General features: G+C 39.5%; 1 protein-coding gene across 1 annotated transcript in view; it reads left to right on the top strand.

Moving 5' to 3' along the window:
* CUNH11orf53 (chromosome unknown C11orf53 homolog) overlaps positions 1 to 15,349 on the top strand; it is a 163,741-nt gene that overhangs the window by 127,157 nt on the left and 21,235 nt on the right. The gene's annotated exons all lie outside the window — the stretch shown is intronic.

Raw genomic sequence — 15,349 nt, 5'->3', positions numbered from 1 at the left:
GGGAGGGGAGTTGTTGCATTGTGGTAAACTGTGGTCAATGACATGAGACAAAGTATATGTGAACTGCTGTATGGAAAGTGAATTTTCTCTGTAAATCCTCACCCAAATCACAATAAATTTAAAAAAAAAAAAAAGAAAGAAAATATTTAGTATTTAAACTATTTTCTTTCTTTTATTGTGCTTTGGGTGCAAATTTACAAAGCAGATTTGTTTTACATTCAACAGTTCATGCACATTTGATTTCACACCCCATTACAATCCCCAACCATAAAAAACTCTCCTACCCTCTCCTCCCTGCAACTACACTCTCCTTGTGCCCACTCTCTCCCATGCCCTTCTTATCTATGCATTCCTGTCTGTCCAGCTTTCCCTCTATGTGATTGCTGCCCCTCTGATGTCTCATAGCTGATTGATCTAAAGGGTGCAATGTCCCTAGGGTAGGTGGGTACATCTCCCTGGGATAGGTGTTCTGCTTGTAGGTCTGTCTATTATTGGGCTGTGAGCCAATCTACAGAAGTGAGTTCATTTCCAGGCCAGAAGGGTAACCTGGAGCCATAGTCTCAGGGGTTCCACCAGTCTCTATCTGACCAGTAATTCTGGTCATTTTCATGTTTTTTAATTTTGTTCCACATTTTCCCTTCCATTCTAACCAGGATCACCAATTTTGATCCCTTTCTAAGTGGTTGGCCTTGGTAGCCGGTACTTCCTTTCTTAAATCTCTCCCCTAAGTGGTTGTTGTCTTCCTATTTTGTTTGTTCCATTATTAGCCCCTGGCCCAGGAGAAATGACAATCTGGGAGAATGGAAAAGAACTTGTGTTTTGGAGTCAGACAGAATGAAAACCCTAACTCTGGCGTGTAAAAGCTGTTACCTAACTTCTCTGGGCCTCAGTTTCCTCCTATGTAAATGGAAATAATGATACCCAACCACATAAGAAGTCATGAGAATGAAATTAAATGCTATATATAAAGCACCTGGTACAGCCCATGGCAAAGGCTGGTGGTTCAAACCCACCAGCCACTTCTCAGAAGGAAGATTGGGCAATCTAGTTCTGTAGTGATACTGCCTCAGAAACCCAAGGAAGGAACGGCAGTGAGTGAGTTACAGCCCACAGCACTTTGCAAGTGTACAGTAAATGACAGCTGTTATGGTTTTTATAATACTTGGCACATAGTAGCACTTGATAAACGTCACAGGGAAGGTGTGTGGCAAGAAAGTGGATATTGTTAAGACTGTGGGAGCTCTGAATAGCAGCTGGAGGAATTTAGATATTCTTGCCTTCATTACTACTAATTCTAATATAATATTAATAAGTCAAATCATTAGAAAGGTCAGTGGATGATTTTAGAGGTTTTGAAATTGACTCATGATGAACAAAAGAAACAACAACGCAGTAGAAATAACAGTTAGCAACCTTATATCTTTTTGACTCAGCAATGCACCACTTCTTCATAAACTGTTGTTATGTGCCATCAAGTCAGACCCGACTCATAGCCACCCCTCCTTGGGTTTCTGAGGCAGTGTCACTACGGAAGTAGATTGCCCCATCTTCCTTCCGAGGAGCGGTTGGTGGCCTTCTGGTTAGCAGTCAAGTGCTTTAGCCACTATGCTACCAGAGCTTCTTCATTAACTAGTAGGACAAAATGGCTATTGTTGGAGCTCCAACCTTGTGAATTTCATTAAGATCGATTCAACTGCTCCTATTCTGTAGCACTGAATATCCAAAGACTTAACCATTCTTGGATTACAATGTAAGTATTATACACATTCATCATGGACAGCTATACATGAAAAATCCAATATTAAATGGCAGGAAGAAGGAAATCAAAATCTTAATATTTTTATTAGGATTTGCTATCAAGTTACTGACCTAACAAGCAATGTTACTTTTTTAAGTCTACATTTCCTCAATTAAAAGGACCATATAATCTTGAGAGGTGCAGATGGGAGTGGATCAGTGCTCACAAGTGTTCAGTGGGTGTCCTCCTGCCTGCTTGGGTGTGGCTCTTCTTGCTCTTGCTGACTCAGTAGTTCTTCCCTTATTCCCACCACTGGCATCCCTACCCAAACCTGCAAGGGCAGGCTGAACCCCTTTTTTATTCTGAGAAAGATAAATCCCCTTTCGTTTGGTTGAACTGGGGTTTTCTAATTGAGTTTGCAAAGAAAACAGGGCACAGAAAAATCACATAAAGTACAAGAGCAGTTATGTAGACTGCAAATTTTCTGACACTATCATTAATATCTGGTTAATTCCTGGTGTGGCTGGAACAGCTGAGGTGACTTCTAAAGCTGGGTCCACTTTCATCACTTCAGTTCTCTTTCAGATAAATAAGAGTTATTAATAATAATAGCTATCACTTACTACTAGTCTCTACTATGTTCATTAATCCACTTTAAGATATATTCTATTTACCAACAAAAGCACCAAGAGCCTTAAGAGGCTGGCACTCATATATATTTCTCTTATAGATTTTTTTCAGAAGAGGACATTAAGAATCAGGTAGAAAGCAGTGGATCTTAGATTTAGACCTAGGTTTGTCAGAATCCAAGGTCTATTACCCATTATGCAATGTTGCCTTCTTAAATTTACATGTCTGGTCCAAGGGAATCACTTCTGCTTAAAGTCCTCCTGCTAAGGCATCATCTCACCCTTCAGAGTTAATATATGATAAAATCAGTTATGGTAGAAGTGATCCCAATTCATGGCAACCTCATGTGTGTCAGGGTAGAATGAGCTTCACAGGGCTTTCCATGGCTGATTTTTCAGAAGTAGATGGCCAGACATTTCTTCTGGAGCACCTTTAGGTAGACGCAAACTCCCCACCTTGTGGTTAGCAGCCAAGCATATTAACCATTTCCACTACTCAGGGACTCATTAATACATGATAATGTGGCCCAGTTATGACTTTTGCTCCCTCTAAACCACATGTTTGTCTCCCTACCCTGCAGTGTATCGGTACACTGCTCAGAACCCAGGACCATGCTTTCCTGATACTCAGACATCTTAGAAGAAACTAGACACATAAAGGTCTTCATTTCATTCTAAGACCTATCTCTAGCACTATCCCAGAACCTGCTTCCAGAATGTAGTCTCTATGCCATTCCCCCCACTCTTGGGCCCCCTGGGCTCTTTAGGCCCTCCATGTTCAAGAGGAAAGCATTTCCTGAACCAGAGTCAAAGCATAGCACATTGACCTCTCTAGTGCACTCCTAGAGACCCCACTGCCTACCTCATCCAACCTATTCCACTCTGGCCTGTTCCTCTTACCTGATGATTACCTTCTGCTAGGCCTTTTGGTGAAAGGTGATTTATTTTCTGACTATTGCCAAGCTGAGAGCCTAGCACCACATGATTCACTTCTGGAACTGGATATAGAATCCCATTTTCTTCTACTTGAAAAGGCAGAGACCATATGAGCTCCCTTGTGAGGACTGGAAGAGGTTTCTGAGCCCAGTGAAATAGTGCTTACCAGTTCAGTTTAGCTGACTTTCTCTGCTGACCCACCTATCAGATGCTCTCCTCATCCCCATGCTGTGCAAAATTCTCTTATAGTTTTATATACTAAAGTAACTTAAACTTATCCTTAATGAATGGAATAGCCACTAAAGAAAGGAGCCACCACCCATCTGTCATGTCAGTTTGTCATACTGTGGTGGCTTGCATGTTTCTCTGATGTTGGAAGCTATGCCACCAGTATTTCAAATACCAACAGAGACACTCATGGTAGGCAGATTTCAGTAGAGCTTCCATACTAACACAGACTAGGAAGAAGTGACCCACTTCTGAAAATGTTGTTATTGTTAGGTGCCATCAAGTCAGTTTCAACCCTCAGTGACCCTATATGTACAATAGAACGAAATACTGCCTGGTCTTGTGACAGCCTTAGAATCATTGCCATGCTTGAGCCCATGGTCACAGCCACTGTGTCAATCCACCTCATTGATGGGCTTCCCTTTTTTTGCTGACCCTCTACTTTACCTAGCATCTTCAGGAAGTGGTCCCTTCTGACAACATGACCAAAGCATGAGAGACGAATTTTGGCCATCTTATTTCTGAGAAGCATTTTGGCTGTACTTCCTCCAAGACAGATTTGGTTGTTCTTCTAGCAATCCATGGTATTCAATACTATTTACCAACACCACAATTCAAATGCATCAATTCTTCTGTGGTCTTCCTTATTCATTGTCCAGATTTCACATGCATATGAGACATGATTTGGGTCAGGCACATCTTAGTCTTCAAAGTGACAGATATGCTTCTAAACACTTTAAAGAGGTATTTTGCAGAAGATTTGCCCAATGCAATAAGTCATTTGATTTCTTGACTGCTGCTTCCATGGGTGTTGATTGTGTATGCAAGTAATATGAAATCCTTGACAACTTTAATATTTTCTCCATTTCTCATGATGTTGCTTATTGGTCCAGTCATGAATATTTTTGTTTTCTTTATGTTGAGGTGTAGTCCATACTGAAGGGTGTAGTCTTTGATCTTCATCAGTAAGTACTTCAAGACTTCTTCACTTTCAGCAAGCAAGTTTGTGTCATCTGCATATTGCTGGTTGTTAATGAGTCTTCCTTCAATCTTGATGCTGTGTTCCTCTTCATATAATCCAGCTTCTTGAATTATTTGCTTATTATTCAGATTGAATAAATATGGTGAAAGAATACAACCCGATGCACAGCTTTCCTGATTTTAAACCATACAGTATCCCCTGTTCTGTTTGAACAACTGTGTATATAAAGATTCCTCATGAGCACATTTAAGTGTTTTGGAATAATTATTCTTTGCAATGTTATCTATAATTAGTCAATGAAAACTCTATGGATCCTAAAACATTATCTGAGATTTAACTCATTTACCTTAGACATGACATCAGAAAAGACCAATTTCTACAAAAGGATATCCTATTTGACTAAGCAGAGGGTCAGCCAAAATGAGTGAAACTCTCAGTGTGATGGATTCACACAATAGTTGCAACAGTGGACTCAAACATACCAATGATCATGAAGATAGTGAAGGACCTGGGAACATTTCATCTTGTTACACATAAAGTCGCCATGAATTGGAGCCAACTTGGATCACATATGTTCTGGTTAACTAGTGCCACTCTGACAAGAATATACCACAAATGAGATGGCTTTAACAAACAGGAGTCTATTCTCTTACAGTCTGGAGGTTTTAAGTCTGAGTTCAAAGTGCCAGGCTCTAGGGCCTGGGTGAAAGCCCCTCAACCTTGGGCTTCAACGTTGCCTCCAGCTCCCCGCTCACTAGAGCTGAAGGCTTTTTTCACTCAGACAGCTCCTGGCTGCTGAGGCTGACAAACTCAAGGTTGACAAGTAAAAAGGCACAGTTCCAATGTTACCAAACAACACAGCAGACCACTAATTCAAGTCCATTGAAAGTTCCGGATCAGCAGAGCATGGTGGGGTGCTGAACAACAGACTCGGCTACATGCAGGTTTCAAGCATGCCATAAAACTAGAGACCCTTCCCAGAGCTGCTTCTTATATACAGGAAGCAGACCACATCCCTAAGGCAGCCACTCAGCTGCTTGTGGTACCACCACAGAGTTGATTGCCTGTCTCATCATAGGGAATAACTACCACCAGCTGCCCAACCACTCAACCAGGCCCAGCCAAATTGACACAACCTTAACTACCACAGCATCTAATAACAAAGGAAAGGGGAGGGAGTAATTTACTTATGCCCTTACCTTCTTATAAAAATATGGAAAAGGATGGGTAGAACAAGACCACAAATGCTCTCATGTCTTAGGTACTAAGAAACAACTTTTAGTATTCCATGTTAAACACAGATGGAACCTTTTACTAATATAGAAATCTACCTTTAATCAAGATCTACTCACCCTCAAAACCTGCTCAAACTTTCACAATTGAAATACTGTGTATTTTGTCTTTGATATTTTAATGATGATGCTAAACAACAATGAAAAAGTCAAAAGAAAAAAGAAAGAAGTACCAAAACTGACAACTCGTGCCTTAAAATTAGGGAGTTGGCCATATATAAATTCAAGAATAAAATCACAGCCACTGCAGCCATCATGATATCATCATAGCTAAGAATGTAACACATGTATGTTACATTGAATCTCTGGATGGAAGAAAGTTAAGCTTCTTTTTTAAAGAAAAACTTTTTATTGTGATTTGAGTGAAAATTTACAGAGCAGATTGGTTTTCCATTCAATAATTCATACACATTTTTTGTGTGTGGAATACTATGCAATGTTAAAGAGTAATGAAGAATCCACGAAAATCTTCATAATAACACCTCATAATATGGATGAACCTGGAGGATATTATGCTGAGTGAAATAAGTTGATCACAAAAGGACAAATATTATATGAGTCCACTATTATAAAATGTCAAGCAAAGTTAAAGCTTTACACGGAAAGTTAAGCTTTAGACCAAGCACGAAGATGTCTCAGGTTCTGAAGACCTATAACAGGAAGAAAGTCAGCACCATTGCTACTACAGAAAGTACCCATGCTTTCATCTGAGTTCTTAAAACTTACCATAAAATTTGGTTTTCATCTCTTTGACACTCATGAACTTAATCCATCTGCAAAATGTCCTGGCTTCAGTAACATTTTCATGCTTGCCTGGGCATGACAAATTATCATTACATGGCCCACTGTATCTCTCCCTCCTTTGCTAGTATTTTATTTTTCTTATATCTCCTGATTTTTCTGTATTATCTTCATCATTCGTGTATTTTTAGAAGTACCTGTTGTTCTCTTTGTGTTTAATCTGATTACTGAATCTCTTAGGGAAATGGCAGTTTTTCTTTCATAAGTACATCTTTTTTCTGCCTCCAGAAGAATCCATTTCTTATTTGTAATTTTTGGTAGGTTGTTGATAAAGGGAATCAGTATCTACTCTGGGAGTGTCTCCCCCACAAATTTTGCTCACTCTCATAGTGTAGTGTTTTGCATATTGTTGGTTAAAGTGGCCAACTAACCTCCTTCATGAGCTTAGAAAGAATATAAAAAGAAAAAAAAAAAATTCTGATCAGGCAATGCCTTGTAAATCCAAAACACACGGGTCTACCATATGTCCCTAACATTCATTTGAATGAACATTTTATTCTCCAGTGCTTTCAAAATGGCCCATTGTCTGCCATTAATTAGCCCATTGCCCTGCCCTGTTTAAAGACCTGAACCACATTTCCAGTGCCTTCCACATTCCCCACCCAACCACCTGCTCCTTCACAATTGCAGAAATTAAAACTTTAAAAAAAAAAAAAAAAAAAGCCAACCCATTGCAAGCAACATATTTTTTCAGCTGTTCTATTGGTTCTGAATTTTTTTTTTTTAATGTCATGAAACTTTAAATATTTCCTGGTGGTGAATTCTTTCACACAGCTTGCAAAAATAATCAGATTTTGCAGAGAAACAGTCACAGCAAGCCCATCTGGCATGCCTGAAGATCTGCACAAATTTTGTTCTGGCCAAAGTGTACGGGACCATTTATCAATGTGCATCCCAGTGACTCCTGTTGTTCTAGCCTAGCTACATAAACACAAATAACATTCCAAAGGCACACCAAGACCCAAGGGTAAAAATGTATTTCATTTGGTACCTTAGGCAACAGAAATAATTTTCTCTTGGGGACAGCCTGGACATAATTTTGTGCCAAGTAGGAGAGTTTTAACAGTAAAATTTCAAGAAGCTGTCAGAAAGTTGGAATTCAGTAACCATGTTATCCTTCCAACAGACATAAAATAGTTTATATGCCAGAAATTTAAAACACTTGGAATCATACTTTTTAAATTAGAGATTTATGACAAAGATGTAAGACAAGACATAGTTTATTTGTTAATTTTTTTATTTATTAACTAGTTATTTTAATGGCAAAATAATACTTGGTAAAATTTCAAACAGTACAAAAGAGTATAAGTTAAAAATTAGAAGTCTACTGACCTTCCCTGCCCTAATCCATTTCTTCTACCTCCCAGAGGTCATCACCCTTGAGTTTCAAGTGCAGTCTTCCAGAAATTTCCTGATATTTTATTAGAGAGAAATGAAATTCTTGTACCAACACCTTAAAAACTATTAAAATCTATGCCAGCTATTTACCTACAGTATTATATAAATAGGAGCTCTGGTAGCATAATGCCTAAGGCACTTGACTGCTAACCAGAACGCTGGCGGTTCAAACCCACCAGCCACTCCTCGGAAGGAAGATGGGGCAATCTACTTCCGTAGTGATACTGCCTCAGAAACCCAAGGAGGGGTCGCTATGGGTCGGGTCCAACTTGACGACACATAACAACAAAACAGCATTACATAAATGCAAATTTTAATATTTTCATGGTAAATTCCCTTCCCTAAGAAAGAATCTAACTATGGCTTTTAGTCTGCATTTTACCACTACACACTTGAAGCCTTCAAGCAGATCACCTAGCTCTTTTATATCTCAATTTTATATCAACAGCATAATACCTACTGTCCCCAGAGGCTGGTGATAATGAAGACAAGGGGCACAAAGCTTCAATGAGCTATTTCTTTGTAACATAAGTCCCCTCTAACCCAGGCTTTGTGGACACAAGCTAAATGTTTTCTGCATATATTTCAATATATCTTCAAGTAAAAATTTTATCAGCCTTAGAATTAAGCCTGACAATATGCTATTAAATTAAATCACTTAAGAATGTAGTTTCTTGGTCTGTGTATGCACAGGGCCATCTCAGGGGACAGGAGTGCATGGAGGGAAGGACACAGGGAAGAGGTAACTATGGGGAATAAGTGGTAGGAGAGCTGTTGCATTGTGGTTAATTGTAGTCAATGTCATGAGACAAAGTGTATGTGAACTGCTGTATGGAAAGTGAATTTGCTCTGTAAACTTTCACCCAAATTCACAATTTAAAAAAGGAATGTAGTTGTTTCTTCTTCTTCTTCTTCTTCTTTGTAAATAGAGGCATGCCAGCCCCTTCTGTGCACACAGTGTCAGCAGAAGAGTGATAAAGAAGGAAAGAGAGGAAGAGCTTTGCTTCAGGGGAACTCCTAGGACAGGTGGCCAGCAGCCCTCAGCACTAAGGGGGCAAGTATCAGCTCTTGCCATGCTCTAAAACGATGCCAAGTAGAGGTGCCTGTATGTGGCACCTGCTGGTCTCCTGAAATCCCATCCCTCAGAGGGCACAGTAGGAACCCCATTATTGGATCCCTACTACAAGAGCTACCCACTTACTCACTATTTCCAGCCCCTCACTTTCAGCATCAGATTAAGTTCCCCAGAGAGCCACTTTCATCATGTCTTAAATTTCTCGAGAAGGTCCAAAGGACCATTGCTTGCTATAGGACAAAGCCCAAACTCTTTGTATGAAATGGACCCTAAACATTCCTTCAGTCTCTCTTCAGTCTTCTCACTTCCCACTTACATTTCTGTGTCTTTGACATACTGTGCCACACATTTGAGCCTTTGCTTTTCTCACTGACTACAACACCTTTTATTCTATCTGCCTTCTGATTTCCTTTCCACCTGAAAAGTTGGACTCAGATATCACCCACATTATGGTGTGCTTGGTCACAGTCCCCCGAGACAGTTAAGGCATGCCCTTCACCCCCATCTTTGCTACTTGCACTAAATAGTGGTTAGAATAGATCTAGGTTGGCATCCAAGCTATGTCTCTTATTAGTTTTGTGACATTGCAGAAGTCCTTTATACTGTCCACTAGTTTCTCAATCTATGAACTAGTGATAATAACTTATGACAATCTATATCATTGATTAATCGTGAGGATTTAATGGGATAGTACTTGGTAGAGGGTCAGCAAAAAAGCGGCAGACCTTCAACAAGATGGATTACTATAGTGGCTGCAACAATGGGTTCAAACATAGCAACAATTGTGAGGATGGCTCAAGACTGGGCAGTGTTTCATTCTGTTGTGCATCGGGTCACTATGAGTTGCCACTGACACGATAGCACCTAACAACAACAAAGAGATAATAGAGGGCAATGATGGTTCAGTGGTAGAATTCTTGCCTTCCATGCAGAAGACTCAGGTTCAATTCCAGGTCAATGGAACTCATGCACAGCTGCCACTCATCTATCAGTGGAGGCTTGAGGGTTGCTATGATGCTGAGTTTCAGTGGAGCTTTCAGTCCAAGATGGACTAGGAAGAAAGACCTGCAATCTACTTCCAAAAATCAGCCAATGAAAACCTTATGGATCACAATGGTCTGATCTGCAATGGATCATGGGAATGATGCAGAACTAGGTAGCATTTTGTTCTGTTGTGCATGGGATCACCATAAGTTGGGGACTAACTCAACAATATCCAGCAATGAGAGATAATGTATGTAAATCATTTAGTACAGAGCAGAGTACATAAAGCACACAAATGTTAGTTGTTATTAAAAATGATGCAACACACACAATAACATTAGTAAAGTGCTTGACACAGACTCTGGCATGCAGTTGGTATTCAGGAAATGTTAGACCTCTAAATGCTTATTTTCATTATTGCACAAATTACTTATATATTTATAACTGTCTTCCCTAAATATAGAATTATGTATTATTTCTCTTTGTATTTCCAGAAATTCCCATAATCCTGGAGCATAGGAAATCCACAATACATTTGCATTTCATCACATCAGCCAAATTTCTGCTCTTGCCAAACCAACTTGCTTGTTATTACAGTACTTAAATAAGGCCTGTGCTTTTCTACTTCTGTGTGAGGTTCACAAAATTCCTCATTCCTGGGAATTTCCATTCTCCTACCCACATCCTTTCATCCTTTAGCACCCACTTGAAATCCTCCACACAATGATGCCCCGTTTTCTTACTTGCAGAGTATAGAGAGCCTGAGCACTCACCTGGAAACAAGGCATGTACTGTGAGCTACTTTTCCCAGCTTATGTCTGTATCAATTACTTATTGCTATATAAAATATGGGAGCTCTGGTGGCATAGTGCCTAAGGCACTTGACTGCTAAACAGAAGGCTGGTGGTTCAAACCCACCAGCCACTCCTCGAAAGGAAGGTTGGGCAATCTACTTTCGTAGTAATACCACCTTGGAAACCCAAGGAGGGGTTGCTATGAGTCGAATCCAACTCCACAGCACATAACAACAACAACATATAAAAATATAGCCCAAACCTCATTAGTTAATACCAACAATGACTTAATTCTCACTGCTTTGTGTGTAGCTGGAAGTTCCTCTGCTGGTTTCCTCAGGGCTTACTCAGGCATTTAGCTGGAGGCTCAATTAAGGTAGATAGTCCAAGATGACCACCATTGCATGGGTGGCAGTTGATGACAGCCACATCAACTGGAGCATCTCAATGGTCACTCATCCTCCAGGGGGCTAGACTGGCTTTCTTATGAGGAGGTCACAGGTTAGCATTTTGAGCAGGTGAAAGTGAGAGCTGAAAATACTCTTAAAGCCTAGGCTCTAGAACTCCTGCAACATCACTTCCACCACATCCTATTGGTTAAAGCAAATTACAAGACCAGCCCAGATTCAACATGCAGAAAAATAGACTCCACATCTTCATGGGAGGAGCTGCAAAGAATTTGTGTCCATATGCAATTCTAAGCCCTTTGATTGCATCCTTTCTAACATCTGCAGTGCCAAGCATGGTGCTTTGCACTTTAGAAATCCACCAAACCAATCCATTGCCTTAGAGTCGATTCTGACTCATAGTGACCCAATAGAACAGAGTAAAAATGTCACATAGGGTTTCCAAGGCTGTAAATATTTATAGAAGCAGACTGTCTCATCTTTCTCCTGCAAAGTGGCTGGCAGGTTCAAACTGCTGCCTTTAAGTTAGCAGTCCAATGCTTTAACCACTATGTCACCAGAGCTCCTTTTGTACATCAGAGGTGCCCAATAAATATCTGTGATTTGAGTGAGGGACATGCTTGTTATGTCACTGAAAGGTAAAAAGAGCATTAAGTTGGGAGTCATAGAGTAAGGTTTAAATCCTGGTTTTGTAATTTACCAAATGGGTGGCCTTGGGCATGTTAGTTAACTTCTCTGATGCTTGTTGTTTTTGTTAGCTGCTCTTGAGTCAGCTGCCAACTCATGGTAATTTCGTGCACAACAGAACACAGAGGGTTGCGATCTATAGGTCTCTGATGCTTGGATTTCTCTTTTGTAAAACTGAGATGATAATACCTACTTCATAGTAAGATAACATTATATAAATCATCTGGCATATGGTAGATGCTCCTAATTGTAATTGTTATTCCTTATGGAGTATTTTTATTATTTATGATTAAATTAAGAAGCCCCCGTGGTGCAATAGTTAAACACTTGGCTGATAATCAAGAAACCAGCGGTTCAAACCCACCTAGTGGCTCTGTGGGAGAAAGAACTGGCAACCTGCTCCCATAAAGATTACAGCCTAGGGAACACTATGAGGCAGTTCTACTCCATCACACAAGATCGCTATGAAACTGAATCAACTTTATGGCACACAACAGTGACAACACGATTGAATTTCTATATAATTCAGACAAGTGACCCATAAATGAAACCCTGTTTTACACTTTGCAAAAATGACAAGATGTATTAGAACACGTTTGGCACAGTTTAACCATTGAATACAATTTCACACCAATTGGAATGCCCCTGATTCTACTACACACTAGTCACACTGCTATTAAATCAGTTAAGAACCTAATTAAATCATCTAATTCTCTATGCCTGTTTTCTTCTGGGTGAGGAAAGTGTTCCAGCGTAACATGTTATGCTGGAACATAACAGTTAGCCCATTTACAGGCTAACTGTGCAGTATTTGGCATTAAATTTACATTCCTTCCAAAGTTAGAGAAAAATAATATGACCTATTTTGAGTCTAAATTAATTTATTAAAATGTGGGGTTAGAATATTCAATATAATATCAGCTCTAACTGCCCACCAACTTAAAATGACAATGAGAAATTAAATGTATAAAGTACTATGAAGTCCTTAAAGAGAAATATCAGTTATTCACAAGTGGCTATAATTATTATTATTTAATCATAAATACCTTTAAGTTTAAACAAATAATCTCTAAACTACATAATTAGAGTTAAAAATAAATTATATAGCAGTGTGAAAATTTTTATGCTAGTCAGAGACCTCTTCCCCAGTATATTTCAACATATTCCTTCAACCAGGTTGGCGCCTAAAATTATTATTATAGGGTCATAAAAATGACTATAAATGTGCTCAAGAGAAACTCCTAATCTTATCACTTTACTACCTTGGTGACCTATTACTTCAAATTAACTCATTTTCATGGAGGGGCTTTTGGGGCAGCTGTGAGTCTGCTGTGTTAGCTACAGGAAGTTGCAGGTTGGCAAATTTCATTCAAATATAAACCTCTAAATTTGGCTACCTGGCATTGCAGGATCCTGTTGTTTGCAGTATGCAAAATAAAAATTATATACCATCTTGCTTGGTGAAAAGTTATGAACTCTTCAACACTAATTTCAAATTACTTCTGGAGGATTCATATGGCAAGAGGCAACTGTGTAGACATAATATCATGAGCAAGGAAGAAAGAAATGTGAGTTTTCCCTTCATATGGGGAATGACAACTAGTGTGTATGATGAAGGCTCATGTTTTAGGTGGTCTTTCACAACCTATAAAATCTGGGAAAGAGAAGAGGAAGTAAATGCCAGCTCTGAAACCGGTCCAATGAAATCCTTCCCAGCCCCAATGTAAGCCCTTTAGAATTCTTCCATGTTCTATGAGGTAAGCTGAAGTGGCATTACCATTGCTGTTCATATTTATCCATCCAAATATTCCCCTTGCCACCATAGAGACAGCAGGACTAATGAGAGGGCGTATACAGGTCGAACCATATGAATTGCCATTTTTGTAGTTCTAAAATCAACAAACAGGATGGAAATGTTCTATATACAATTGTCAAAATTTACCACATTATACACTTAAAATTTGTGAATTTAATCACATGTGAGTTATGCCTCAATAAAGCTAACAAAAAAATAGAATATTCACTGAAGAATTTAGGAAAAAGGAGATATATATATATATATACACACACACACACACACACACACATATCACCAATTGTTGTCGCGTACATTCCGATTCATGAAGATCCTGTGTGTGTCAGCATAGAATTGTGATCCATAGGGTTTATAATAACTGATTTTTAGAAATAGATCTCTAGGTCTTTCTTTCAAGGCATCTTTGGGTGGACTTGATATTCCAACTTTTGGTTAGCAGCCAGGCATGTTAACTATTTGTACCACCCCCAGGAATATTCTCTCTCTCTCTCTCTCTCCCCCCATAGATAGAGACACAGACACAGATAGAGAAGTATGACAGTCACCTGACCTTCTTTGTATGACTGTATGTAATTATACAATCTCTGTGCATATACTCAATTCTTCTTCATACTAAAATCAAAAAAGCAAAACAAGGCAAAAAAAACTATGATGCTTTTTCTTATTTTTGAGTTACTAAACTACTTTGGAGCTCTGGTAGCATAGTGCCTAAGACACTTGACTGCTAACCAGAAGGCTGACAGTTCAAACCCACCGGCCACTCCTCGGAAGGAAGGTGGGGCAATCTACTTCCATAGTGATACTGCCTCGGAAACCCAAGGAGGGGTCACTATGAGTCAGGTCCAACTCGACGGCACATAACAACAACAACAAACTACTTGGAAGGCAGTATACGTGGTGGTTAGAAATAGGCTCTGAAATCAGAAAGATACGTGTCTAATCTCACCTATCATCATCCCCAACCCACTCAGTTTATGAAAATACTAAAAGGAAGTAATTAAAATATTTCTATGATAACTTAAATCTCCAGTGCTCTGGGGTGAGTGGCATGGGAATCTGGGGAGAAGACTGAGCAGAAACCAAGGTATTGAATGATGAAGAGATGAACATACTCCAAAGGAAGTTTCCCCTGAGGGCAAGTGTGCAAATTGGCTTTATACATGGAAAACTAGTCCTTGAGCTGCTAGCAAGGTTAGGTAGCTGAACCTAGGACTCCAGGATTAATCCAAGCAACCTGACAGGGAGCAGAATCTCAAAAGTATAAACACAAATCATCTAGAAAAAGGTAACCTCAGTCTAGGACCTCATATTTTCACAGATTAAGATTAACCAGATACAAGCATCCATCAAAGATTGTCAAATAGATGAGAAAACAAATCACCATAGGTAAGAGTCAGTATAAATAATAAACTACTAGGACTTAGACTTAGGAGCTCTGGTAGCATAATGCCTAAGGCACTTGACTGCTCACCAGAAGGCTGGCGGTTCAAACCCACCAGCCGCTCCTCGGAAGGAAGGTTGGGCAATCCTACTTCCGTAGTGATACTGCCTCGGAAACCCAAGGAGGGGTTGCTATGAGTCG

Source organism: Orycteropus afer, unplaced genomic scaffold (genome assembly GCF_000298275.1).
Source record: "Orycteropus afer afer isolate SDZICR_OR568_19922 unplaced genomic scaffold, OryAfe1.0 scaffold00036, whole genome shotgun sequence".
Taxonomy (NCBI): Eukaryota; Metazoa; Chordata; class Mammalia; order Tubulidentata; family Orycteropodidae; genus Orycteropus; species Orycteropus afer.
This window is presented reverse-complemented; position numbering and strand designations above follow the sequence as displayed.